The 26,031-nt window shown below is 42.6% G+C and overlaps 1 long non-coding RNA gene and 1 pseudogene across 5 annotated transcripts in view; one reads left to right on the forward strand and one right to left on the reverse strand.

The window, feature by feature from the left end:
- The window catches only part of LOC132508536 (uncharacterized), a 44,245-nt gene extending 42,096 nt beyond the window's left edge, over positions 1 to 2,149 (reverse strand). For 2 of the 5 annotated variants that reach the window (XR_009536624.1, XR_009536626.1), the window contains exon 1: positions 1,802 to 2,149. This is a non-coding gene — a long non-coding RNA (uncharacterized LOC132508536). The remainder of the gene's footprint in view (positions 1 to 1,801) is intronic. The other 3 variants (XR_009536630.1, XR_009536622.1, XR_009536635.1) reach the window with 3 other exon arrangements.
- Positions 1 to 26,031, forward strand: part of LOC132508513 (centrosomal protein of 78 kDa-like) — a 384,029-nt pseudogene that overhangs the window by 56,943 nt on the left and 301,055 nt on the right.

The following is a 26,031-nucleotide window of genomic DNA, read 5'->3' on the forward strand; positions in this document are numbered from 1 at the left end:
AGGCGTATAGGTTGCAGTTTATATCAGAAGTATTTGTTCTCTCTCTCAACTGCGTCTAGATGGGAAAGATGCGGTCACAAATGCTTCAAGGTGATACAGTAAATGTTGGAAAGAGGCGGGTAGCAGGCAGAGTTTTGAATATCTCAAACCTGAGCTAGAAGGATTTTATTTAAAGAAAATAGAGGATATTACTTTTCACTTAAGGAATGCCAGTCAGCAAACCTGACATTAATGTAGGAAATTAGCTCTTTCAGCTATGATGCTTTCAAATGCACATTACTGAAAACAAATTCAAAATAGTCAAAGGAAATTTAAAAACAAAAACCAAACAACAACAACAACCTCAACAAACAAGTACTAGAAATTCAGGGATGCAGCCATATTCAGATACAGTTGGATCTGGAAGTTCCAGAGTATCAGCAGGGTTCCAGCTCTCTCTCCATCGCTCAGCCCTGCTTACCTCTGCAAGACTTTATTTTATAGAAAGTCTCTTCTTGTGCTGGATGGTCACTGGGAGTCCCAGAGTCATATCTCCCCAGCTTAGAAATTCCAGAGAGAAAAGACAATTCTTCCATTTTTCTCTGAGACAAAAGTCCTGGGGAGGAGTCTGATAGCCTTAGCCGAGGTCAGATGCCTACCCATGAGCCAATCACCTGCTTTACTGGAGTTCAGTCCCTGGGCCGTGAGGAGGCAGGATGGCATTATCTGGCAGTTCTCCAAGAAAAGCCTGCTGTTTTTGTAAGATGAAAGGGGAGAGGACATGGATAATGAAACCTGTATCTGCTTCTGTAAAATCCACAGAATCTTACTCCCTGCCCTGTGTCGATGACCATGCAGTAAGCTGACCCAGGAGGTCATTTTTCCCACAACAGTCTTTATATATATGACTAAGGAACACACTGGTAAAAGAATATGGGAGAAAGTCTGAGTATGACAAGTCAGCTAGACTGATATTAACTAAAAAAGCTGTGTGAAAATATCCTTAAAAAGTTGCCCCCAACTCACTCAAAGTCCAAAGTTGGAGCTGGAAATACAATGTCATGGAGTTTGAATAAGAACAGATTTTCTCCAAGCTGAACTATGACACAGAGATTAGAGACTTCTAGAAACTATACTTTTTCAAAGAAAAAACATCACATGAGAAAAATGAGGCCTAGAAAAATTAAATGACTTAAGCTAACTAATGGCAGGACTGAGACTAGAGTATACTTTGTGTAATTGGCTATAGTCTTTTTTTTGTTTTGTTTTGTTTTTGTTATCACTTCAGAACGAGACAAACTTAAAGAAAGGAAACACAACCAAAACTCAGTGGTTGGAAAAGAGATGGATGTGAACGCCCACTTGTTTCTTACGTATAAAGTTACCCCTCGCAGTGTTTTGGAGGAGAAAACGCTGGCTCTTCCCAACGTCGGTTACATACACAAAGATTCCAAAGACAAGGCAAGTGCTTTGCAAACAAAGTAACTAGAACCAGCTCAGGCTTCCCCGCGCCGGGTCCTACGTTCCACGGTCAGAACCACCAACTGTATCCCCCCGGGTAACAAGGTGATTCAGAAAAGCTGGCGCCTTCAGAGAAGGGAGAAAACTTAGCCGGGAAGAGAGGAGAAAACTTGCTCAGCTTCTTGCTGGGGTCTGAAACGATCCCAATAGAGTCCTTAAACCCCTCAGGTTTCCCCAGTCAAGCACCCTCGCCTCCAACCTGGGCCACCCCAAATCTGACTATCAGACGACAGAAGTCTGCGGACGCACGGAGAGCTGACCACCCCACGAGAGGGACCTACGCGCGGCCGCGCCCACTCACCCGCCGCTCCCCGGGAGACGGGAGACCAGCCCGGGGTCCAAGTCCTGGGCGTGGCAGACTCGCCCCTCTCCGGGCCCGGCTCCAGCTCACCTCGGCACGGCCCGCCGGGGCGCCGCCATCTTGACCACAAAGGGGGCCTCGCGCCGGAGGCCCCTGAGCGGGCGCCCTGAGCGGAGCCGGAGCGCCGGGTAGGCCCAGGTCGGCGCCCTACGTCCCCCGCGCGCTCGCGCCCCGTCCACAAGCGACGAGAGTCCCGCACGCAGCGCCCGACCCAGGCTTCCGCGGAACCGGCGCCCCGCGCAGCCCGCACCGCGGCTCAGGCGGCGCCGAGGGCGGCCCGGGCGGAAGAGCGGGCGCGGGGCACGCGCTCGGTAACCTGGCAACGCGGAGCAACCCGGCGTCTCCGGCGAACCCCAGCCCTCCACCACGAGGAAGCACCGACCCCCCGCACCCGCCGCCCAGCCCGCGCCGCCCCTCGGTCGCTCCGCCCGCCGCTGCCCGCTGGCTATGGTCTTTTAAATCCATGATACAACGTCTATATGTAACAAATCTGTTAAACCCTAAATGTTTATGATATTCAAGTAATCCATTATCTGAATTATTCTTGAAGATAAAACATCCAAAGACTTCTTAATTGTATGGGTATACATACATAAAATACACGTGGAGGTAACTTCAAATATAGTATGTGCCTGTCTCTATTCCTTCCCTCTCCGCTCTTTTAAAAAATGCCCCTTTAAAAATTGCCCACTCACCATCTGTTAGGTAAATTTGCTGAAACACAGTAAATGTGGAGACAGAAATTGTTATAGAGACTATTCCAAATGGCACTGACACCTGTATTTATGAAATTTTTAAAAGGGTAAGTTAGAGTTGTTTTTTTTTTTAAAAAAAATCCCACTATAGTAACACCACATCATCCTAGGTGCCCAGTTCTATCCAATTACATAAGATGGAGAAAGAGAGAGCGAGAGATAGAAACAGAGAGAGAGAGAGAGAGAGAGAGAGAGGAGAAAGAGAAAGAAGAAAGGAAGAAAACCAAGTACTTAGGTATAAAATGTTGCTCCCAAAGTTTGAGATTATACTCAAGCATCAATGAACAGAAGGAAAACACTTACAAATTTACAAATGTATTTCATTTATGGTATGAGGGACACAGGTTTAGATTTGCAACACGCTCCCACAAGGGTCAAATTGACCACTTTTTTCTATCTAGTTGCTCTTGAGAGAACAAAACAATTGAAACAGATGCCATTCAATTCCAAGTCTATAGCTTAGACCATGTCACTGCACATGAAATATTGTTCATTCAGAGTCAGTACATAGAGTGTTTGCTCTCAAGTCAATAGCAGAGAAGCCTTGAATAAAAACGTTCCCATTACTTTCCATTGTAATATATCTTACTTATAGCCGATGAAACAGTGGTCAGAGGAGATTTATTCTTTGGACACCATATTATATAATCTCTCCACTTTAAGCCATCCCCCACTCGGCGATTATTTTTTAAATATGTTACTCGTAGTCAATATTAATTTACATTTAATCTTTCTTAGCATTAGGAGAGTATTATTTTGTACAGGCTCAGAAACAAATCTCCCGAAATTCCTCCCTGATGCTCCCTTCAGGCTGAAAATGCATTGCAGGGTGGCTGCAGTGACTTAATTCTAGTTGGCAGAGCCCTGGCCACACACTAATTTCATTAGCCTCAAACTCCTGGATTTGAAAGATCCACTGAATATGATTCCTGCCCTCTGACATGTCACTTACTAACCAATTCAGTGTGCATACAGAGGAGAGAAAGGACTTGCTCAGCTCTGGCCCACCGGCAGGCAGATGAGAATTCCCAGTCAGAGACACTGTTTACATCTGAGTGGTCATTCTTGCCCGGGTCCTCATTTTCAGGAAGGAAGTTCAATCCAGGCTTTGCTGGCAGCTGCAGCATTTGTTACATCCATTACTAGCTCCTTGTTCCTTCCTGCCCCCCAGTGCTTAGCATCCCCCATTTCAGTCACTAAGTCTTCCTTCCCCCAGCCTAGAAGCTTACCTCACCATAAATTTTTATCTCAAATGAGAGGTTTGGCACATTCCCCACAGCAACCCACAGGGACTGGGGAAAAGAAAACTCAAATCTCTGGAGAGCTAAGAATTCAACCATTTAGAGGAGTTTCTTTTATACAGGACAGTCTTCATTGAGCTGAACCCTGCAATCCCAGAGAAGATTCACCTACCCGTTCTTTTCCTCTTTCCCTAAAGTGACTGTGTCTTTGAACAATGGGTCTGTGTTCCACTATTCTCTCTATTCATTTTGCAGGTTTACAGAGGCTGGGAAACTGGGGACTGGACTTACATGCCAGGAGCTTCTAAGATCACACGCAAAAATAAGGCTACTGGAAGAGATTGTGGGAATCTATCTCTGTATATTTGAACATGGGCAGTGGTTAACCAGGATGCTCACACCAAGCTTATATCCAGCTTGCAGCACAAGCTACAAGTTGGTGCATCCCTCCTACTACCAGCCTCTTCTCAATAAATGCAGGTGAAAACTGGGGTCTCTTTTCCCTCAGCTGTTCAATCCAACATTAATAGCGGCAATTTGCAAATTAGAGGAAAATGACAGTGTTTTCTCTGAATGGTTTTGGTCCCAACGCACACTGCTAATGCTGGCATTCAGTTCCTTTCCTTCCCAGCCCAGGGAACGGGGGAACTAAGCATAAGGCAAGCGTTCTCTTTTCTTGCAAGTGCCTCAGATCCACACACCAGAGAAGGAATCAGCTCCCCCTGGAATCTTTCAGCAAACACAATCCTTCAGCCTAGTCTGCAAGCTCTCTCTTGACTTTAAGATTTCACTCTTTTTTCGACAGGCAGGCCCATCTGCAAGCTCCCAAGCTCCAAGTGAAGGCACCAAAATAATTTTTAAAATGTCAAACAGCAAATGTGCCTTCAACCCCCAGAGGTCCAGTAAAAATACTGTGAGTTGCCCCTGTGGTTCTCAGGTGACCTCTGGCCTCATCCTCCCTGCAGCGCTGCCTCCTCAGGTTCTCTAGTTTAAGCTCAGAGGTAAAGGAAGTGCTTCTGGGTTTTGCTTACAACAACCCAGGCTCTTCCTGAAAGCATTACCTCAAAGTGAAGGCTGCCCAGAAGCACTGTTGGCCTTGCAAACATCTAGAGGTGGCATACTCAACAGGTGCTAGGGATGCTCAGAGGCTCAGAGGGGCCATACCAGGCTGCAGCTTTAGACAGGCACCCCTCCTTCTGGCACAAACACAAACTTCATAGCCCTGGGTGCTGATGTAGTGACAGCTTGAATCTCACAAGGAGTCCCCTCCAGAAACCCAACATGCTTCAGGAAAGGCACTTGAGAGGGAGCCAACTTTTTAGCTACGGGGAGCATAAGGGTCAGCCAGAACATCTGGAGAAGGGACTAACTGAGCTTGGGTCCTACCAGGCAGGGAGAGAGCTGTGCATTAGGAAAGGATCACTTCAAGACAGAGATGAACAAAAAACTTGGAGATAGGGGTAGAGAAGGAAAAGAGAGGCAGAAATTGAAAGGGAGAACATAAAAACAGACAAAAAAAAAAAGCAGGGAGAAAGACACAAGGAGAGAGACACACAGGAAGAAAGACAGAGAAACAAGAGAACCCATAGTCACGCAGACCCTGAAACTCAATTTCTTCATCCAGAAGCCATCCATCTATACCCCAGGGCGGCACAGGAGCCGTGGGGCCGAGGCTGCGGGAGCAGGCGGTGAGAGAGCACTGCAGCACCGCCCACCGCTCAGCGGGCCCGATCCGCCGTCCTCGCATCTTCCGCCGTTGCCCGCCTGCACCCGGAGCTAGAGGACCGCCCGGCCTTGCTCAGCGCACCCTACTGCCTCCCTCCAGGCGCCTTCTTGTCTGGCTCTGAGAATCGTCCTCAAAACCCAGGACTGGGGTTGGGGGCTGCGTTAGGGAGGTCGTGGGAAAGGATGGGCACAGGGTGGGTGCAGAAAAAGCGACTGTGTTTCGCAGTTAGCATGAGCTCACCTCCGGGCTCTGAGCTGGCAGGAGTAGAAAGCTGATCGCCCGGCTCCTGCCAGTGGCCGGATCGCAAAGGCTGTTTAGACGGTGCAAACAACTGCCCAGAGCAAATCACCTGGGGGCACGTCTGCCGGTGGCTTCTCCCCGCTTGAGGACAGTCCCCACGCCTTCCGCCCCATGCCCTCGCAGAGACAGGTTACAGGTCGGGAAATCCAACCCGAGCGAAATGGGCAATTCACGTCCAAATGTAGGTGAAGACCTAGCCTTCGGTTTAAGAACTGCCTCCCTAAGCTCTTCTCGAAAATTTCCAAGACAGCTGCAGCTTGTCGGGCGGCTTGGGGCAGGGAAGCTGGGGAGTTGAGAAATGCCTAGTTTCTAGGCGTCTTCTCATCTTTCATATTCCTTGCGCCTAAGTGGCTCTCACAGGAGCCCGGCACTTGTACAAGCCTGTTTTGGAACCATATTTCACTCGAATGCAAACCCATTTAAATCATCGCCTTGTTTTTCGGAGACTGTTTCTTGTCAATGGGGCCATAAATCCAGAATGTCAAGCCGGATGGAGTGGAGCGCGGACAGGGGAGAGATGGAAGGGAAATGAATCAAGCAGGGAAAGTACCTCCTCGGGTGAGGTGGGAGGGATTCGGCAGGATCTCCAGGGTGGAAATGAGCGAAGGCCGACCAGACCCCGCACCCCTGGAGTCCAAGCCAGCCTTCAGGATAAAGAGCGCGGGGAGCTACGGCGCGCTCTGCCCCGGAGGGAGCGCCCCCCTACCTGGAAAAGCCTCAGGATGTTGGCTACCATGATGGAGACCGAACTCCCCGAAGCCCCAATCACTCCAACTACTTTCTCGGGCTTGACGAAAACCGGAGGCTCGCCGTTGGTGCAGCGCACTTCGGAGGTGTCCTTCTGGATGAGCGCCTGGACGAAAGTGAGCGACTGTTCGAGCGCATAAGTGTCCCTGGAACAAGTGTCCAGGATCCGCGCTCCCAGCGTCACGTTGGGCAGCGGGTTGGGATCGCTGTTGATCTGGTCCAGGGCGTAGAGCATCGCTTCCAGCCTGTGGATCCCGTTCTCCCTCTTGATGTCGCCGCAGGGCACTCCGCTGGGACCCTTCGCGTGCACCGGGAACAGCCCCCCGAGGGTGACGTCCCCCTCGATCCGAATGGAGTGCGGGGCGTACATCTCCTGGCCGCGAGCCGCCGCCGCCAGCGCGCACAGAAGCACCTCCAGCACGCAGCAGGGAAACTTCAGCAAAGTCAGGGCGCGGAGCAGCTTCCCCAGCTGGACCATGCTGCTCCCGCGGCTGCGGTGGTGGCGGCGGCACTCGAGGGGACGGTGGCGGGCTCGCCGGAGTCCTGGCCCCTTGGGGTGAGCTCCTCCGGGGAAGCCCAGGGTCTCCTGCGGGCGAGGAGGGTAGGGGCGCCCGGGGAAGGGCAGCCGGCGAGGGTGGGGTTCCCGCGGCGCCTGCCAGCTTGGGGCGCAATGCGCTCTTGGGTTCCCCGGCCAGCGCGCCGCGCTCGAGCTCGCGCTCTGTGGCTTGCAGCTCGAGCTCTCCAACAGCCCAGCACTGGGGAGAGAGCGAGGATGGCTATCGCTTTAAATGCGCGTTCGGCTCCCTCTCCTCCTCCGCCCACTCCCTCCCACCCTCGCTCGCTCTCAGGCTCTCCCCACCCTTCCCAGCGCCCACCCTCCCCAGGGTTTTGCATCATCACGCAGGGAGGGGCTGCGTGCTGAGGTAAGGGGGGAGGGAATGGGTGGGCGGCTGTGGGGGGGGGGAGTACCTCCGATTGGGAGTTTCGAGGTCCCCAGGGAATCTGGGGATTGCAGGTCGCAGGCGAAGGCTGAGCTCCTGCTTCGGTCTCACTGTAGAAGCCGCTCGCTCGCCCGCCTGCACCCACACGCACATTCTAGGCACAGGGTGGCATCAGCCCCGGACAGGGCGGTTCTAGCTGGGGCTGACTGCTTCCAACCCTGAGGTCCGGAGCCGGGGCTGTCAGCGCCGGGAGAATGCGAGGTAGTCGAAGGTGATGCCGCCAAGCATGAAGGGTAGTAGGGAGACCCCAGTCTCTACTGCGAATTCGTCTGTGCCAGTTTTTCCTAAGAAAAACACACATACACACAGGGGCCTGATTTATGACCTAAAGAACCTTTACGCAGAGACTTCTCCGGGGCCAGGCACTGGGCTAGCCTGTAGGGAAAGACGCCAACAAGAAATGCTGGGAATGGAAATGCATCTTTGGTCTTCAGGGGTTACTGTGGCCGGAGCCGGATGAAGTAACCCTGGTCTCCAGTAAATCTGTGGCGGATTCGCTCCTTTTCTTCCTTTCATCGCAAGAGATGCAACAACTGAGAACTCTGCAGAGCGCACTTTCTTCTCTGGCGCTGACAGGTGTAAGGCTCCCTCCTACCCATTTCCAGAGATGCTTTTGGGCTGATGTCAGGTTTCCTCGGGCAGGAAATAGCAAGAAAGAGGTGACAGTAGGAGGAGCAGACAGAAATCTCCCCATCGATCCAGTGATCCATTCTTTTTTGTTTTTTTCTGGCTGAAGATTTGGGGGGTTTGGAGAGTGGGATCAGGATGCCAGAGCAGGTTGTAGTGCAGTTAGGAAGCTGTTTTTCAAAGGTGTCCCCTCCTGCAGGTCCAGCCCAAACTTGGCCCATTAAAGCAACAAGTGGCCCTAGTTCCTACACAAGGAAGGGCAATGTATCTGCCCTTGTTGCCCACGTGTACTGCTTATGGTGGTCTCTACTCTTGCTGAGCCTTTCTGTTGGAGTGCAGCAAAACGGTCTTATACACAATTGAGGGCACAGAGAAAACCAAAACAAGACTATACTTTCTGTTGTAATGTTAGTGTACTAAAGAAAAATGTCCTTGCACATAAACAAAACAACACACACACACACACACCTAAAAAGTCAGAAGTTGGGAAGTTGGTTGTCTCTTCCACCAACCACCTGTATGACCTTGGCACTTCTGTTCCTGTGCCTGAGTTTTACTTTGCCCATCTGTAAAATGATGACATTGAATTGAATGTTTTACAGGTTAACTTTGAACTTTCAAATCCTCTGTTGAAATAGGCCATGCACCTTTGGCCATGGTGTTCTTTTTAGACCAATATCCTTTGTTGCTTTATGTGTAGGGCACCCGTTTTTTGATACCCAAACAACACTTCAAACATTTCCTGGTACAGAGGATTTTATTTTTTTTCTTGTTGACCACCCATTTATCTTCCTTCTAGGGAGAGTCCAGTCCATCATTTTCTTTTCAGACATGCGCCTCCTCCAGGTTTCAATACTTAATGTTTGAGGAGGAAAAAAACCTTCTGGCTACAGTGTTCAAGGAAGGGAATAGAGGCTAACAAGAGTTATGCCGGGCTAATCCCTGGACTTCTGTTGGAGTAACGAGGGTGATGACATAGGGTTACCACTGTCCAATAGACAATCCGTGCCGGAGTTAAAAGAAAAAGGAGCCTCCTTCCTCTAAATGCTTTATGTATATCTTTTGGACAATGTTACACTATTTGATTTTGTAAAAACATACCATTTTACTGCCATGTTCAAGAAAAGTGATGTAAAAACTATGCGAAGCTACCCCTGTATACAATGTGATCATCCGTCACTCATAGATGTGATGCCCTGCTATATAAGTGCACACCTTGTGCAACCTTATGCTGTGATGCGCCCGCCCCTTCCAGCCAGCCCTGGAGCTGCGAGCGTATAAGCCCGCAGCTGTGCCAGAAGCTCCCACATAAACAGGGAAATATTTGAATCCCTTAATGAGAGATACCAGAGAGGAGAAAAGGCAGAGAGAAGAAGGGGTGGGGAAGAGAGAGAGGGACCTGGTTAAAACATGTGAACTCCTGGATCCACATGTGCCTGAAAGATTGCCTCTTTTTTTTCAATTATATAGTATTTTATTTCTGTTGTTTGAAGTCAAAATATCCTCTTGTAACTCACCTATTCTGCTATTCAATACATTGGATCAAAAAGGCTGGAACAAGTGAAATAGATATCCTGTTAAGGCAGCATTAGCTAATTTGGAAAGGGGGAAAGAAGCAAAGCAATAGAAAGGCATCCTTGGGAACACAAATACTGTGATCCTAGTATTTAGGCATCAGTACCTCAGGCTATATTTGATAGAGACTGTATCCTTATTTAGTTTTTAATTTAAGGCTATTTAGTAGGCACTTGGTGCCAAAAAATATATTTGAAGAGCTGTGTTACAAGTAATAACACTTGATTTTTCACCTGCCCATGTGAAGATCTATGTTCTCCTCTTCCATTTCCAGGTCACAGCTTGCAATTGCTCAACAAATAGTTCTTGGCTGACTGTTGAATGTTGCCTTATTCTGTGTTCTCTCTTTGCTCTACTCATTCTCCCCAAACATCTGGCAGCAATCATTATCTTCTTTTTGTTGCAGTCATCTGTGTGCATGTTTTATTTCCCTTGCTAAGCTGGAAGATCCTTGAGGGTAAGGGGCTAGGTATTATAAGGGGCTAGGTATTATTTATCTTTTTACCTCGGACAATGTTCAGAATGGTGTTTTGTACCCTAAGAAGCACTCATGTGTTGAATGAATCAGAATTGGTTTGCCATTCCCCACTGCCTTTATCTCACAATAACAGAAACATAAAGTGGGCAGAGCAGAAACGACGGCAAATAAATTGTCCTCTTAGTCACAGAATGCAGTTTCTAGAACTTAAAGAATAATTAGTAGATTTTGAAATAATTTTGTTTTACAAAAATTTCATAAGATTGAAATACTCTAACCTTAAAGCTCTCGATCAACTCTAAAGGAGGGCTTTAATTGGCTCTTCCTGAGTCAAGTGTTTATTCCTGGGCCGATAACTGGGGCCATTGTCATAATAGAAAGTGTGATTTGTTACCAGAGAAAGAGGAAAGTGACGCTGTGCTTGCAAGATATTTATATCTTCAGCCAGAGTGCATAGGATCTGGAACTTAATTGGTGACGCAGTATTTGTTTGAGATTATATGAATGAAAAATCTTTGTGTAAGAGTGATTAATCTAAAACTTGGCCAGTCATTGTCCTAGTGTCATATTAAATTGCAGGAGAATCTAGTTTTAGGCACAAAGATCATAAATATAAAATGTGTTCCCAGCCTTGGTTCTGTGTAGTCAGTAATCTATACTCACCCTGTCATTAATAAAAATGAAAGTTAAGGACTCAGTCCTAACTTATATGCTTAGCATTGTATTTTGTTAACAACCTCAGTTTTATTTTCTTTGTTCTCCCCTGTCCATCATCTTCTGCAGAAAATAATGTCTCCACTTTCAATTCCCTGTCTATTTAAATGCAATTTGTAATTTGTAAAGTTGTCCTCCTTAAGGGCTGCTGCTTCTGCCTCAATAATGTACTCTGGCCATTATTATACTCTTCCATCTTTCATGTAGGTCTCCATCCATAGGTTTTGTTTTCATAGCTTTTTTTTTTTTTGGCGATATGCGGGCCTCTCACTGTTGTGGCCTCTCCCGACGCGGAGCACAGGCTCCGGACGCGCAGGCTCAGTGGCCGGCCATGGCTCACAGGCCCAGCCACTCCGCGGCATGTGGGATCTTCCCGGACTGGGACACGAACCGGTGTCCCCTGCATCGGCAGGGGGACTTTCAACCACTGCGCCACCAGGGAAGCCCTATACTTATGATTTTATATTTGCTTATTTACTTTTGTCTCCCCCCTCAGCTCAAGAGAGACTATATTCATCTGTGTTAATCACTGCTGTGTTTCCTGAACATGCCTATAAATCATACTGAAAAATGGTGCCTGAAATTTGGTAAGGGATCAATCAATTTTCTTGGCTGGATGAAGAAATGTGTTCATAAATTAATGAACAGATCTTCGGGGCTTCTGACTTGAGGACTAATGGGAAGAGGATGGCAAATGGTTGGGACAGGGTACTGCAAGAAGTAGTATTTGGAGTACTCTGATAGCTATCCTAACAGATAAGATTGTGTTCATTTAAGTAGTTTTAATGAGAGAGCTGGGAACTAGGGACACACAGCATTAAGGTTTTTATAATGCATTCCATAGAGTTCTTTTTAAGTCTGTACAAATATCATTGAAAATATATGCATACATATACACCTCTTACTTTACTTAGTGCTTTACGAGAGCCCCTCAAGGAAGGGGTAGTAGCAACTCTCAGTATCCTTCCTTTATGATGAGCTTAATTTATTCAAAGTTACATCATAATTTATTTTTAACTGTGAAACTAGACTTAGTTATTGAATAGACCCTCCCTAGAAACGTATGGCATTAATAAAACCAACAAAACTTTGTTCAGTTTCCAATGATAGACACACTACAGACTCAATTATGGGCAACCCAGTTTAATGAAGGGAAGAAGTGATTGAACAAATATAGAGCAAACAGAATATGAAGTTTTATCCTCCATTAATATTAGTAACGGATAGTGTGGGCTCCAATGCCTTCAAGATAGCTTGAGACCATCATCTCTGTGTCATGGGCAGGGGGATGTTCAGTCAGGATGTCTTTCACTGTCACTGAGAAAAATTTCCATAATATATAATGATACCTACTGAAACTGATATGGGGCATTTAGGTAATAAGGAACCATTAGCATATTTTTCCGGAAGCCTTGACTACAAAATGAAGACAGTAGATTTGGACACTTTCAGCCATGAAGAAGTTGTTTGGATATTCATCTTTATGCCTAATGAAATAAGCTTATTTCATCTCTGCAGCTTCCCATGTACCATTTTCCCACCTCTGTTTTATGTTTGGAAAGACTTTTAGAAATTGAAAGTCAAGTTAAAAAGTGAGTGACAACTTAAATGATATATGGAATATTTTGCTGACTTACAAGAGCACGCAGAATTAAATATGACCCAGTTCAAATGTTTATTTTAACGTGTATGTTGAGGTGGAGTTTTCAAGGTGCCAGAAAATGAGAATTCACCTTCCAGTGTGTGTTACCAGTTCTGTTCATTGCACAGAATCATCTTCATAAAACATACTGTTTTCTATGTACCTGGTATATATCTCAATTAGTTTGAAGAATTTCTCAGATACCTCTTAATATGTAGTGCTCCAATTCTAATCTTGCCATGTCCTGTACCAGTGACACAGCACACAGGAGTTTTATTTCTCTTTATTTCTCTGGGTTGTTCAGAACCCAATGAAAGAACAGTGGAATGGGATCAAAGAGATCAGGGTTCTTGTCCCAGATTTACCATAAAATAATTGTGTCCTCTTGGGAAAATTATAGTCATTCTAGGTCCCTTTTCTTTACTTTGACAGAGCTGCACTAGATGACCCCAAATAATATAGCACTCTTTCAGTAGTAGCTTAGATGTTATTGGTATTCTGAAACAAATGAAGACAGTGACACATGGAGCTGTGCAACATCTCTGTTACTCTGTTGTCTTAGAGTTGCCTCCATTTTACAGATGATAAGATGACTGTGCATAGAAGTAGATGTTTGGAACCAGCGGTTCCAAAGTAAGTGGAGGTAAACCACAAATTTCCTTCCTTCCTGAAGCTCACTTAGCCAAAACATAGGCTTCTGAATATTAAGCTGTAAAGCATATTATCAGTACATTTTAAAAGAAGCTATTCTTCTAGGATTTCCAATTAATAGCAGGAGGTTTTGAAATGCTTAAAAGATCATCTGATTTTGTGAGATTTACAGCTCTATTTTCCTGTCAAGCAAGTTGTATTAGTGCCAGAGAGTCATCTGAGCTTCTGGATGCTTCTCTGAACCTCTTGAAGTTTTCTTCTTGCTATCTGAAATTCATGCCAGGTAAGCCTTTTTCTAGAGCGTATGGACAGACTTGTGTATTTTTATATAGGAAAGCGATGCAGTGAGTCAAGTCGGGGGTTAAGCCCTCATTCTCAGAGTGGTATTGAGCTCCTGGTGAAATATAATCATCATTTCCTCAGAATCGAAAAGCAGTTATCTCAGGTGTATAATCCTATTAACTATTTATACATTTACGTACGATACATGGATTTATTATACCTACGAGGTGTGTTCTCTTTGGGAAGTACAAAGCTCTTAGAGACATAGGTTGTTCATTTTTTTGTTTTCCCACAAATACTGTGACCCTTTGAGCAGGTCTATATTTTACTAACATCTAGAACCAGCAGTTAACACGGTGTCTAAGATGTAGTCAATAAATATGAAATAGATAAATGAACACATTTTTATGTAAGGGCCAGGAAATGGACAAATAGAAATTTTTCATTTTCAGTCACAAAGCAACAACAGACATAAAAATGATACAGACAACAAGTGCTACGGTCATTCAAAGAAGGCATAGAATAGATAGAAGGATCTCCTCTATGGCACAGGGAACTATACTCAATATTTTGTAATAACATCTGTATGGGGCACCTGCTCCACACCAGGCCCTATGACAGGTGCTTACATACTTTCCCTCTCCCCCATCCTATGGGGAAAGTACCTCTGCTATAGATTGAACATTTGCCTCCCCCAAAATTCATATGTTGAAATCCTCCAAGGGATGTTAGAAAAGGTCATTGTTCTGTGTGTCCAGGAAGAGGAGAATGAAATGCATCTCACTGTCTCATCCATAGCTGAAGGCAGGTAATCTGTGAGAGAGAGCAATGTTTGCAGATGGTGACACATGAAGATTGAGGAAGATTGATTTCTCAATCATTGAGGAGTACTGTTCCATCTAACTGAATTCGGAATGGTAATAAAGTCATCCACTGAAAGCTTACCAGTCTAGTTAGTGTGCAAGATATTATGAATTATAGTCTTACCGTTAATTTAGCAGACCCACAAATATTTACATCTACCAAGCACCGTGCTGGCAACTGCAGCTTACCAGTACTTCTTTCCTGGGCCCTGGATAATTTCCAGTAGTTGGTGTCAGGATCTAAGCTATCCACTTGATGTGGACACTAGTCCCCTCATAGCCCTCTCACAGGAGCCTTTAACCATTCGTGGCCAAAAACAAAGGAAATGGGAAGAGTTACTGCTCTGCTTATCAGAAAGTGTCTCCTAAAGTCTTGTCTCCTAAATCATTTTTCTGGCCCCTTTATAGTAATTCTTTATTTATTCACATTTCTTGGCCTACTGAACACTATAATCAAATCCTCCCTCGATTTTCTTTTTTCTGAAGTATATAAAACTACATTTTCTTCAGCCTTTTTTTAAAAAATGATAATTATCTTGTTTATTTGTATTTGGAAAATCTAATGAGATCACATATTTAAAAATCACATACTATCAAAAGATAAATAGAAGTAGTAATTCCTTCTGGAATATTTTTGCCCCTCATCCAAACAACGTTAGGTCCCTTACCCCCCTTTTTAGCAACTTTTATTAATTTCTTATGTGTCTATCAGAAGTGTTTTGTGGCAAAGGTACATGTGTATGTTTCAGAGGTTACTGTTGTCATGAATTCACAGAAGCCAGAGCCTGGAAAGCATTAAGTGGTCCTGAGCACCCCATTCCAATGAGAGAGCGTAGCAGTGCTCAAACGGCTGGGTGTCCTATAATTCAACTCAATTCTGGCACTATCTACCTGTAGATAGCATCAGATCTCTCATGTTAAGGGCTCAGTGCAGCAGGAATGCACACACACACTTCAGGTGCCAGTCACCAAGTATATGTTGTCACCTGTGCTTCTGACCCTTGTACCACAGGTCAGAAGTTCCAACAACCCCCTTCTTAGCTTTAATTAATTTGCCCAAGTGACTCATAGAACTCACAGAAATATTCTATTAACTAGATTAACCGGTGTATTATAAAATGATAAAAGCAACAGCCAGATAGAGAACATGTATAGGACGAGGTATGGGGAGAAAGCATGGAGCCCACTCTCCCCAAATCTCCATGTGCTCACCAACTGGGAGGCTCCCTGAACCCTGTCCTTGGGGGTTTATGGAGGCTTCAGTACACAGGTGTGACTGAATGACTCATTGGCCATGGGCGATTGAGCTCAATCTTGAGTGGCTCTTCCCTGCCCTGAGGGCAAGGGGGTGGGACTGAAAGTTCCAACCTCTAATCACAAGGTTGGCTCCACAGGCTGCCTGCTCCCATCCTTAGGTGCTTTCCAAAGATCACCTTGTTAACATAACAAAAGACACCATTATCATCTCATCACTTAGGAAATCCCAAGGGTTTTAGAAACTCTGTGGCAGAAACTGGGACGGAGACCAAAAATATAATTCTTATTACTCCTAAATCACAGTTATCTAGGTGAATGTTAGTATCACCCCAAACAGGCAGTAGTCACCAGGGAAAATAAGTTAATTGCCAGTCTTTTCTATTAATTTTTAAAAATCAGATTTAAGAAGAGAATTTTTTTAATGGCCAGTGAAAATATCTCTTACTTTAGCTCTTGCCTTTTTCTACTTATTATTTATTTTTTTAATTTTTAGTTTAGTTTTGAAACGTGTCTTTAAGTTATTTTAAGGTTAGAACCGAACCTTCCAGGGTTAAAAAAATATTGTGTCTCTTGAAAGAGATTATTTTAGACTTAGTGAAATGGATTTGATGCTAGAGAACATGTGACATCATACATTTGACCTTTTTGAAATGATTTACATTATATCAGCTACATTTTAAGTCCAGCAACTGTAACCAAAAAAAAAGAAAGAAAAAAAAACCCTACTAATTAAGGCAACTTTGCAGATTGATGGCATTAGATTATCAATTAAAATCTCAGTTTTAAACCAGATTTTTCCTCTAAATAGTGATCCAAAGAACACTAGTTTTAGGGTCAGTCTAATTAGTCAGACAGCCTTCTGATTGTTTAGTGCCTTCACTTGAAGTTTGTTAAATATTTTGAATATCACCTATGCTCCCATGGCACATTAGTGAATGTGAAGTCAACAAAAAAGAAAAAAAAGGATTTTGTAGTAAAATAAACTTGAGAAATCCTGGGTTCAGTAAATTTAAACATGTTTCGTGACTGCAGGACTTTTGAGATGTGGAATGAGCTATAATGTGCTCTGTGAATTTCACTGTTAAGTAGAGTTTGGTCTGAAGTGTTTTTCAACTTTATTTGGCTCTACAACCCTTTGTCAGTGGAACATTTTAAAGGACTCTCTGTTTCTAGCAACTTTGGAAAATGCTGTTCTGGTCTCAGTTAAGCCCTTGAAATCTTAGCATTTGGAAGGAGATCCACACACAAGCTCATCCAATTTCTGGTACAGAAATCTACAATGTATCCATGCTATAGGCTCACTCAGCTGTGGATGAGTATTTTGATAACAAAATGCTCACTACCCATAAATCGGCTGATTCTATAGTCAGAATGCTGGTCTATTAGGAGGTTTTAACCTTTTAAGTGCCTTTTACTATCAGAAAATTTTAAGTTTTAAAATTTTGTTTATTGGACCTAGATCTGACCTCTGGATTAAGATAAGTCCTACTCAAGTAAAAGAATCCTTATTTTTCAAGGATGATTTGTACATGAAAAATAAATCCATATACTTAAAATCATCTGTAAATAGTGACTGAAGAGTAATTGAAAATACGTTTGAAAATAATTTTCATTTGAAATTTATGTCAAAATATGTTATTATATGAACGAATCCAGTATATTTTCTCTTATAGCCAGTAAAATTTAGGTTAAATTTTAATTAAGCACAAGTGCTACAATTAAAAAAAAGAATTACATTCTGTTTCGAGTGTTTATTTCAGCAAAACTGGTTTATGGGACAGTAAACTGTCCTTCACTGCATGTTCAATGTTAGCAGCTCAAACAGGCTAATTCTGGTAAAAATTCAACAGTTTTCCAAGGCCTTCTCTTAATTATTTGATACTCAACTGTTTTTTCTTTTACTTCTATTATATCTCTTTTTTACATTGTTAACTACACATCCTCATTTATCAGTGGCTTTGTATGTTTAACCAAGCAGATCTCTGGTATTATTTACAATGGCTTCATGATATTATATCTTTAAAATTCAGAATTTCACTTTAAAGTTGATTTGAATTTTATTTCTATTATACGGTATTATGTTTATGTTATGAATCCATCAGTGAGTAATTTTCTGAAACAGGATGAGCAGTTTGCTGACTTAGACGGGCTGGAATCTATAGACACCTTAAAATTAGGATGTAGATAACAAATAGTTGGATGACAAGAAACCCTGTTATATGAAAACAGGAATAATAATGAGTGTTCCAAATCTTATCTTTTCTGCTCTTACTTTTCTCCAAAGGTTAGTTCTAGAGTCCTTAATTCTCCATTCAGTAATAAAGTATTGACTATTTGCAGCCTTCGCACCATTCTCCCCACTTCTAGGTCTGAGTTTGATAAACCTTTTGGTTTCATCCTTTCTTTGTGAAGTAGTGTTCCTAGTCAAGCCAGAAGGCTGTTCCATTAAAGGTTTAGCATTTTAGTGATTTTAGTAGTAAGGGTAAGGATAAGTGGTCTTCAGCCCGTCACAGTCTTCCACCCAACCTTTCTTCAGATGAATTTCCTGCAGTAGAAAAATTAGACAACCAGGCTGAATGATTGAGTCCCTGACCATGACTAGCAATGAACTACTCAGCCCTGGCTTCCTGGGCATGCCATCCTTCAAAAACAGCCTGCCAGATGGAATCTCAATCCCCTAGCTTGGCATTCAAGATACTCATACTCTAATCCACCAAAATCCACTTCCAGTAGTTCTCCCCACTTCTTTCATACAGCAAATATCCATTCACCCAACTGCATTCACTTATCTGGAGTACAGGTTCTTTTCCTTATATTCCAATATATCCCTATTTCATCTGCCTAGGAAGTCTTTCAAATTCTTCACAATCCTAAATCCTACATGGTCTTTACTTTCCTACCTTTACAACTTGACCTTAAGAAAATTTTTGCTTTCCAAGATCTATAAGTCAATCAATCAATAAACCATTAATAAGTTCATAGGCTGCTTCAATACAGTTCTCCTCAATACAAATATAGTTGTCAATCCTTAATAATAACAGCTTATATTTGATCACATAGAAATGTATTTTAACTCACATATTTGTTATCTAAAATGATAGTATAGCACTCTTCATTTTGTTGGTTATTTTCACGTTTTAATGTCAGTATCACCTCTTTGAAGACTTAAAGTATATGTTGTCCATTTTTCCAGTATTTTAATATCCTGCCCTGTTTTACACTTAGTGGGTGTTCAATAAATGACTTCGACACTTCACAGAATGGAGAAAATTTTCCCTAATCCTACAAGCGTTGACCCTGTCTGACTTTGCACATCACTTGTTAATGGCAGCTGGGTAGTTGTGTTTGATAGAAATTCAAGAAAAAATTTCTACGTGTTTCAAGACCAAAGCCACGGTCATATGAGGACCTTAGTCAGCATCATGAATATATTCTTAAACATATAAAATGGAGAATTGCACTTTTATGATTTTGTGATGAATCACATGTAAAACAGTCATTCACATTTTATTTATTTATTTTTTATTATTTTTAAATATCTTTATTGGAGTATAATTGCTTTACAATGGTGTGTTAGTTTCTGCTTTATAACAAAGTGAATCAGCTATACATATACATATATCCCTATATCTCCTCTCTCTTGCATCTCCCTCCCACCCTCCCTATCCCACCCCTCTAGGTGGTCACAAAGCACTGAGCTGATCTCCCTGTGCTATGTGGCTACTTCCCACTAGCCTGTGTATTTTACATTTGGTAGTGTATATATGTCCATGCCACTCTCTCTTTGTCTCAGCTTACCCTTCCCCCTCCGCGTGTCCTCAAGTCCATTCTCTATGTCTGCGTATTTATTCCTGTCCTGCCCCTAGGTTCTTCAGAACCATTTTTTCTTTCTTTCTTTTTTTTTTTTTTAGATTCCATATATATGTGTTAGCATATGGGATTTGTTTTTCTCTTTCTGACTTACTTCACTTTGTATGACAGACTCTAGGTCCATCCACCTCACTATGAATAACTCAATTTCGTTTCTCTTTACAGCTGAGTAATATTCCATTGTGTATATGTGTCACATCTTCATTACCCATTCATCTGTCGCTGGACACTTAGGATGCTTCCATGTCCTGGCTATTGTAAATAGAGCTTCAAAGAACATTGTGGTACATGTCTCTTTTTGAATGGTGATTTTCTCAGGGTATATGCCCAGCAGTGGGATTGCTGGGTCGTATGGTAGTTCTATTTTTAGTTTTTTAAGGACCCTACATACTGTTCTCCATAGTGACTGTATCAATTTACATTCCCACCAACAGTACAAGAGTGTTCCCTTTTCTCCACACCCTCTCCAGCATTTATTGTTTGTAGATTTTTTTGATGATGGACATTCTGACCCGTGTGAGGTGATACCTCATTGCACTTTTGATTTACATTTCTCTAATGATTAGTGATGTTGAGCATTCTTTCATGGGTTTGTGGTCAATCTGTATATTTTCTTTGGAGAAATGTCTATTTAGGGCTTCTGCCCATTTTGGGATTGGCTTGTTTGTTTTTTTGATATTGAGCTGCATGAGCTGCTTGTATATTTTGAGATTAATCCTTTGTCAGTTTCTTCATTTGCAAATATTTTCCCCCATTCTCAGGATTGTCTTTTCATCTTGTTTATGGTTTCCTTTGCTGTGCAAAAGCTGTTAAGTTTCATTAGGTCCCATTTGTTTATTTTTGTTTTTATTTCCATTTCTCTAGGAGGTGGGTCAAAAAGGATATTGCTGTGATGTATGTCATAGAGTATTCTGCCTATGTTTTCCTCTAAGAGTTTTATAGCATCTGGTCTTACATTTAGGTCTTTGATCGATTTTGAGTTTATTTTTGTGTATGGTGTTAGGGAGTATTCTAATTTCATTCTTTTAAATGTAGCTGTCTAGTTTTCCCAGCACCATTATTGAAGAGGATGTCTTTTCTCCATTGTATATTCTTGCCTCCTTTATGAAAAATAAGGTGACCATATGTGCGTGGGTTTCTCTCTGGGCTTTCTATCCTGTTCCATTGATGTATATTTCTGTTTTTGTGCCAGTACCATACTGTCTTGGTTACTGTACCTTTGTAATATAGTCTGAGGCCTGGGAGCGTAATTCCTCTAGCTCTGTTTTTCTTTCTCAAGATTGCTTTGGCTATTCAGGGTCTTATGTGTTTCCATACAAATTGTGAAATTTTTTGTTCTAATTCTGTGAAAAATGCCGTTGGTAGTTGGATAGGTATTGCATTGAGTCTGTAGATTGCTGTGGGTAGTAGTGTCATTTTCACAATGTTGATTCTTCCAATCCAAGAACATGGTATATCTCTCCATCTGTTTGTCTCATGTTTAATTTCTTTCATCAGTATCTTACAGTTTTCTGCATAAAGGTCTTTTGTCTCCTTAGGTAGATTTTTTCCTAGGTATTTTGTTCTTTTTGTTGCAGTGGTAAATGGGAGTGTTTCCTTAATTTGTGTTTCAGATTTTTCATTATTAGTGTATAGGAATGCAAGAGATTTCTGTTCATTTATTTTGTGTCCTGCTATATAATCAAATTCATTGATTAGCTCTAGTAGTGTTCTGGTAGCATCTTTAGGATTCTCTATGTATAGTATCATGTCATCTGCAAATAGTGACAGCTTTACTTCTTCTTTTCCAATTCGGATTCCTTTTATTTCTTTTTCTTCTCTGATTTCTGTGGTTAGAATTTCCAAAACTATGTTGAATAATAGTGGTGAGAGTGAACAACCTTGTCTTGTTCCTCGTCTTAGAGGAAATGGTTTCAGTTTTTCACCGTTGAAAATGGTGTTGGCTGTGGGTTTGTCATATATGGCCTTTATTATGTTAAGGCAAGTTCCCTCTAAGCCTACTTTCTGGAGGGTTTTTATCGTAAATGGGTGTTGAGTTTTGTGGAAAGCTTTTCCTGCATCTATTGAGATGATCATATGGTTTTTCTCCTTCTATTTGTTAATATGGTTTATCACATTGATTGATTTGCATATATTGAAGAATGCTTTCATTCCTGGGATAAATCCCACTTGATTATGGTGTATGATCCGTTTAATGTGCTGTTGGATTCTGTTTGCTAGTATTTTGTTGAGGATTTTCTCATCTATGTTCATCAGTGATATTGGCCTGTAGTTTTCTTTCTTTGTGACATCTTTGTCTGGTTTTGGTATCAGGGTGATGGTGGCCTCGTAGAATGTTTGGGAATGTTTCTCCCTCTGCTATATTTTGGAAGAGTTTGAGCAGGATAGGTGTTATCTCTTCGCTAAATGTTTGATAGAACTCACCTGTGAAACCATCTGGTCCTGGGCTTTTGTTTGTTGGAAGATTTTTAATCACGGTCTCTATTTCAGTGCTTCTGATTGGTGCCTTTATATTTTATATTTCTTCCTGGTTCAGTCTCAGAAGGTTGTGCATTTCTAAGAATTTGTGTGTTTCTTCCAGGTTGTCCATTTTATTGGCATAGAGTTGCTTGTAGTGATCTCTCATGATCCATTGTATTTCTGCAGTGTCTGTTGTTACTTCTCCTTTTTCATTCCTAATTGTATTGATTTGAGTCTTCTTCCTTTTTTTGTTGATGAGTCTCGCTAATGGTTTATCAATTTTGTTTATCTTCTCAAAGAACCAGCTTTTAGTTTTATTGATTTTTGCTCTCGTTTCCTTCATTTGTTTTTCATTTATTTCTGATCTGATTTTTATGATTTCTTTCCTTCTGCTAACTTTGGGGTTTTTTTGGTTCTTCTTTCCCTATTCGCTTCAAGTGTAAGGTTAGATTGTTTATTTGAGTTGTTTCTTCCTTCTTGAGGTAGGCTTGTATTGCTATAAACTTCCCTCTTACAACTGCTTTTGCAACATCCCGTAGGTTTTGCGTCATCGTGTTTTCATTGTCATTCGTTTCTAGGTATTTTTTGATTTCCTCTTTGATTCCTTCAGTGATCTCTTGGTTATCTAGTAACATATTGTTTAGCCTCCATGTTTTTGTATTTTTTACAGTTTTTTTTCCTGTAATTGATATCTAGTCTTGTAGCATTATGGTCAGAATAGATACTTGATGCGATTTTAATTTTCTTACATTTCCCAAGGCTTGACTTGTGACAGGTCAATATATGACCTGTCCTGGAGAATGTTCCATGAGCACTTGAGAAAAAAGTGTATTCTATTCTTTATGGGTGGAATGTTCTACAAATATGAATTAAGTCCATCTTGTTTAATGTGTCATTTAAAGCTTGTGTTTCCTTATTTATTTTCATTCTGGATGATCTGTCCTTTGGTGAAAGTGGGGTGTTAAAGTCCCCTCCTATGATTGTGTTACTGTTGATTTCCCCTTCTATGGCTGTTAGCATTTGCCTTATGTATTGAGGTGCTCCTATTTTAGGTGCATAAATATTTACAATTGTTATATCTCTTCTTGGATCGATCCCTTGATCATTATGTAGTGTCCTTCTTTGTCTCTTGTAATAGTCTTTATTTTAAAGTCTATTTTGTCTGATATGAGAATTGCTGTTCCAGCTTTCTTTTGATATCCATTTGCATGGAATATCTTTTTCCATCCCCTCACTTTCAGTCTGTATGTGTCCCTAGTATGTGTCTGAAGTGGTTCCTTTGTAGACAGCATATATAGGGGTCTTGTTTTTGTATCCATTCAGCCAGTCTATGTCCTTTGGTTGGAGTATTTAATTCATTTACATTTAAGGTAGTTATTGATATGTATGTTCCTATTCCCATTTTCTTAATTCTTTTGGGTTTGTTATTGGAGGTTTTTTCCTTCTCTTGTGTTTCCTATCTAGAGAATTTCCTTTAGCATTTGTAGTAAAGCTGTTTTTGTGGTACTGAATTCTCGTAAGTTTGGCATGTCTGTAAAGGTTTTAATTACTCCGTCGAATCTGAATGAGATCCTTGCTGGGTAGAATTATCTTGGTTGTAGGTTTTTCCCTTTCATCATTTTAAATATGTCTTGCCACTCCCTTCTGGTTTGCAGAGTTTCTGCTGAAAGGTCAGTTGTTAACCTTATGGGGATTCCCTTGTATGTTATTTGTTGTTTTCCGTTGCTGCTTTTAATATTTTTTCTTTGTATTTAATTTTTGATAGTTTGATTAATATGTGTCTTGGCATGTTTCTCCTTGGATATTTCCTGTATGGCACTGTCTGCGCTTCCTGGACTTGACTGCCTATTTCCTTTCCCATATAAGGGAAGTTTTCAACTGTATTGTCCTCAAATATTTTCTCAGTCCCTTTCTTTTTCTCTTCGTCTTCTGCGACCCCTATAATTCGAATGTTGGTGTGTTTAATGTTGTCCCAGAGGTCTCTGAGACTGTCCTCAATTCTTTTCATTCTTTTTTCTTTATTCTGCTCTGCAGTAGTTATTTCTACTATTTTATCTTCCAGGTCACTTTTCTGTTCTTCTCCCTCAGTTATTCTGCTATTGATTCCTTACAGAGAATTTTTAATTTCATTTATTGTGTTCTTCATCATTGTTTGTTTGCTCTTTAGTTCTTCTAGGTCCTTGTTAAACGTTTATTGTATTTTCTCCATTCTATTTCCAAGCTTTTGGCTCATCTTTACTATGATTACTCTGAGTTCTTTTTCAGGTGGACTGCCTATTTCCTCCTCATTTGTTTGGTCTGGTGGGTTTTTTCCTTGTTCCTTCATCTGCTGTGTATTTCTCTGTATTCTCATTTTGCTTAACTTACTGTGTTTGGGGTCTCCTTTTTGCAGGCTGCAGGTTCGTAGTTCCTGCTGTTTTTGGTGTCTGCCCCCCATGGCTAAGGTAGGTTCAGTGGGTTGTGTAGGCTTCCTGGTGGATGGGAGTGGTGCCTGTGTTCTGGTGGATGAAGCTGCATCTTGTCTTTCAGGTGGGCAAGACCGCATCCTGTGGTGTGTTTTGGGGTGTCTGTGACCTTATTATGATTTTAGGCAGGCTGTGTGCTAATGGGTGGGGTTATGTTCCTCCCTTGCTAGTTGTTTGGCATAGGGTTTCCAGCACTGTAGCTTGCTGGTCGTTGAGTGGAGCTGGGTGTTAGCGTTTAGATGGAGATCTCTGGGAGAGCTTTCACCTTTTGATATTAGGTGGTGCCGGGGGGGTCTCTCGTGGACCAATGTCCTGAACTTGGCTCTCCTGCCTCAGAGGCACAGGCCTGACACCCTTCAGAGCACCAAGACCCTGTCAGCCACACGGCTCAGAACAAAAGGGAGAAAAAAAGAAAGAAAGTAAAAAATAAATAAAATAAAGTTATTAAAATAAAAAATTAAAAAATATTAAAAATTTTATTAAAAATTATAAAAATTTTATTAAAAATTAAAAAGTAATTTCAAGAAAGAAAGAAAGAAAGAATAGAGCAACCAAACCAAAAAAGAAATCCACCAATGATAACAAGCACTATAAACTATACTAAAAAGCAAAAAAACAAAAGACGTACAGACAGAACCATAGGACAAATGGTATAAGCAAAACTATACAGACAAAATCACAGAAAGTCCACCGCCTCAATTTTGGGATGATTCATTGTCTATTCAGGTATTCCACTGCTGGGATAGATTTCCCTTTTTCTTCTTTGTTCACACAGCTCCTGGGGCTCAGCTTTGGATTTGGCCCCACCTCTGCGTGTAGGTCACCTGAGGGCATCTTTTCTTCACCCAGGCAGTACAGGGTTAAAGGAGCAGCTGCTTCGGGGGTTCTGGCTCACTCAGGCCAGGGGGAAGGTGGGGTACGGAGTGCGGGGCGAGCCTGCCGCAGCAGAGGCCAACGTGATGTTGCACCAGCCTGAGGCGCGCCGTGCGTTCTCCCACGGAAGTTGTCCCTGGAATTCGGGACCCTGGCAATGGTGGGCTGCAAAGGCTCCCGGGAGGGGAAGTGTGGACAGTGGCTTGTGCTTTCACACAGGATTCTTGGTGGCTGCAGCAGCAGCCTTAGCATCTTATGCCCGTCTCTGGGGTCCGCGCTGATAGCCGCGGCTCGCGCCCATCTCTGGAACTCGTTTCGGCAGTGCTTTATTAATCCCCGCTCCTTGCGCACCCCGAAACAGTGGTGTCTTACCTCTTAGGCAGATCCAGACATTTTCCTGGACTCCCTCCCAGCTAGCTGTGGCACACTAGCCCCCTTCAGGCTGTGTTCACACAGCCAACCCCAGTCCTCTCCCTGGGATCTCACCTCTGAAGCCCGAGCCTCAGCTCCCAGCCCCCACCTGCCCTGGCAGGTGAGCAGAGAAGCCTCTGAGGCTGGTGAGTGCTGGTCGGCACCGATCTGTGCGGGATGCTCTCTGCTTTGCCCTTCGCACCCCTGTTGCTGTGCTCTCCTCCGTGTCTCC

The sequence above is a fragment of the Lagenorhynchus albirostris genome, chromosome 2 (genome assembly GCF_949774975.1).
Source record: "Lagenorhynchus albirostris chromosome 2, mLagAlb1.1, whole genome shotgun sequence".
Classification (NCBI taxonomy): Eukaryota; Metazoa; Chordata; class Mammalia; order Artiodactyla; family Delphinidae; genus Lagenorhynchus; species Lagenorhynchus albirostris.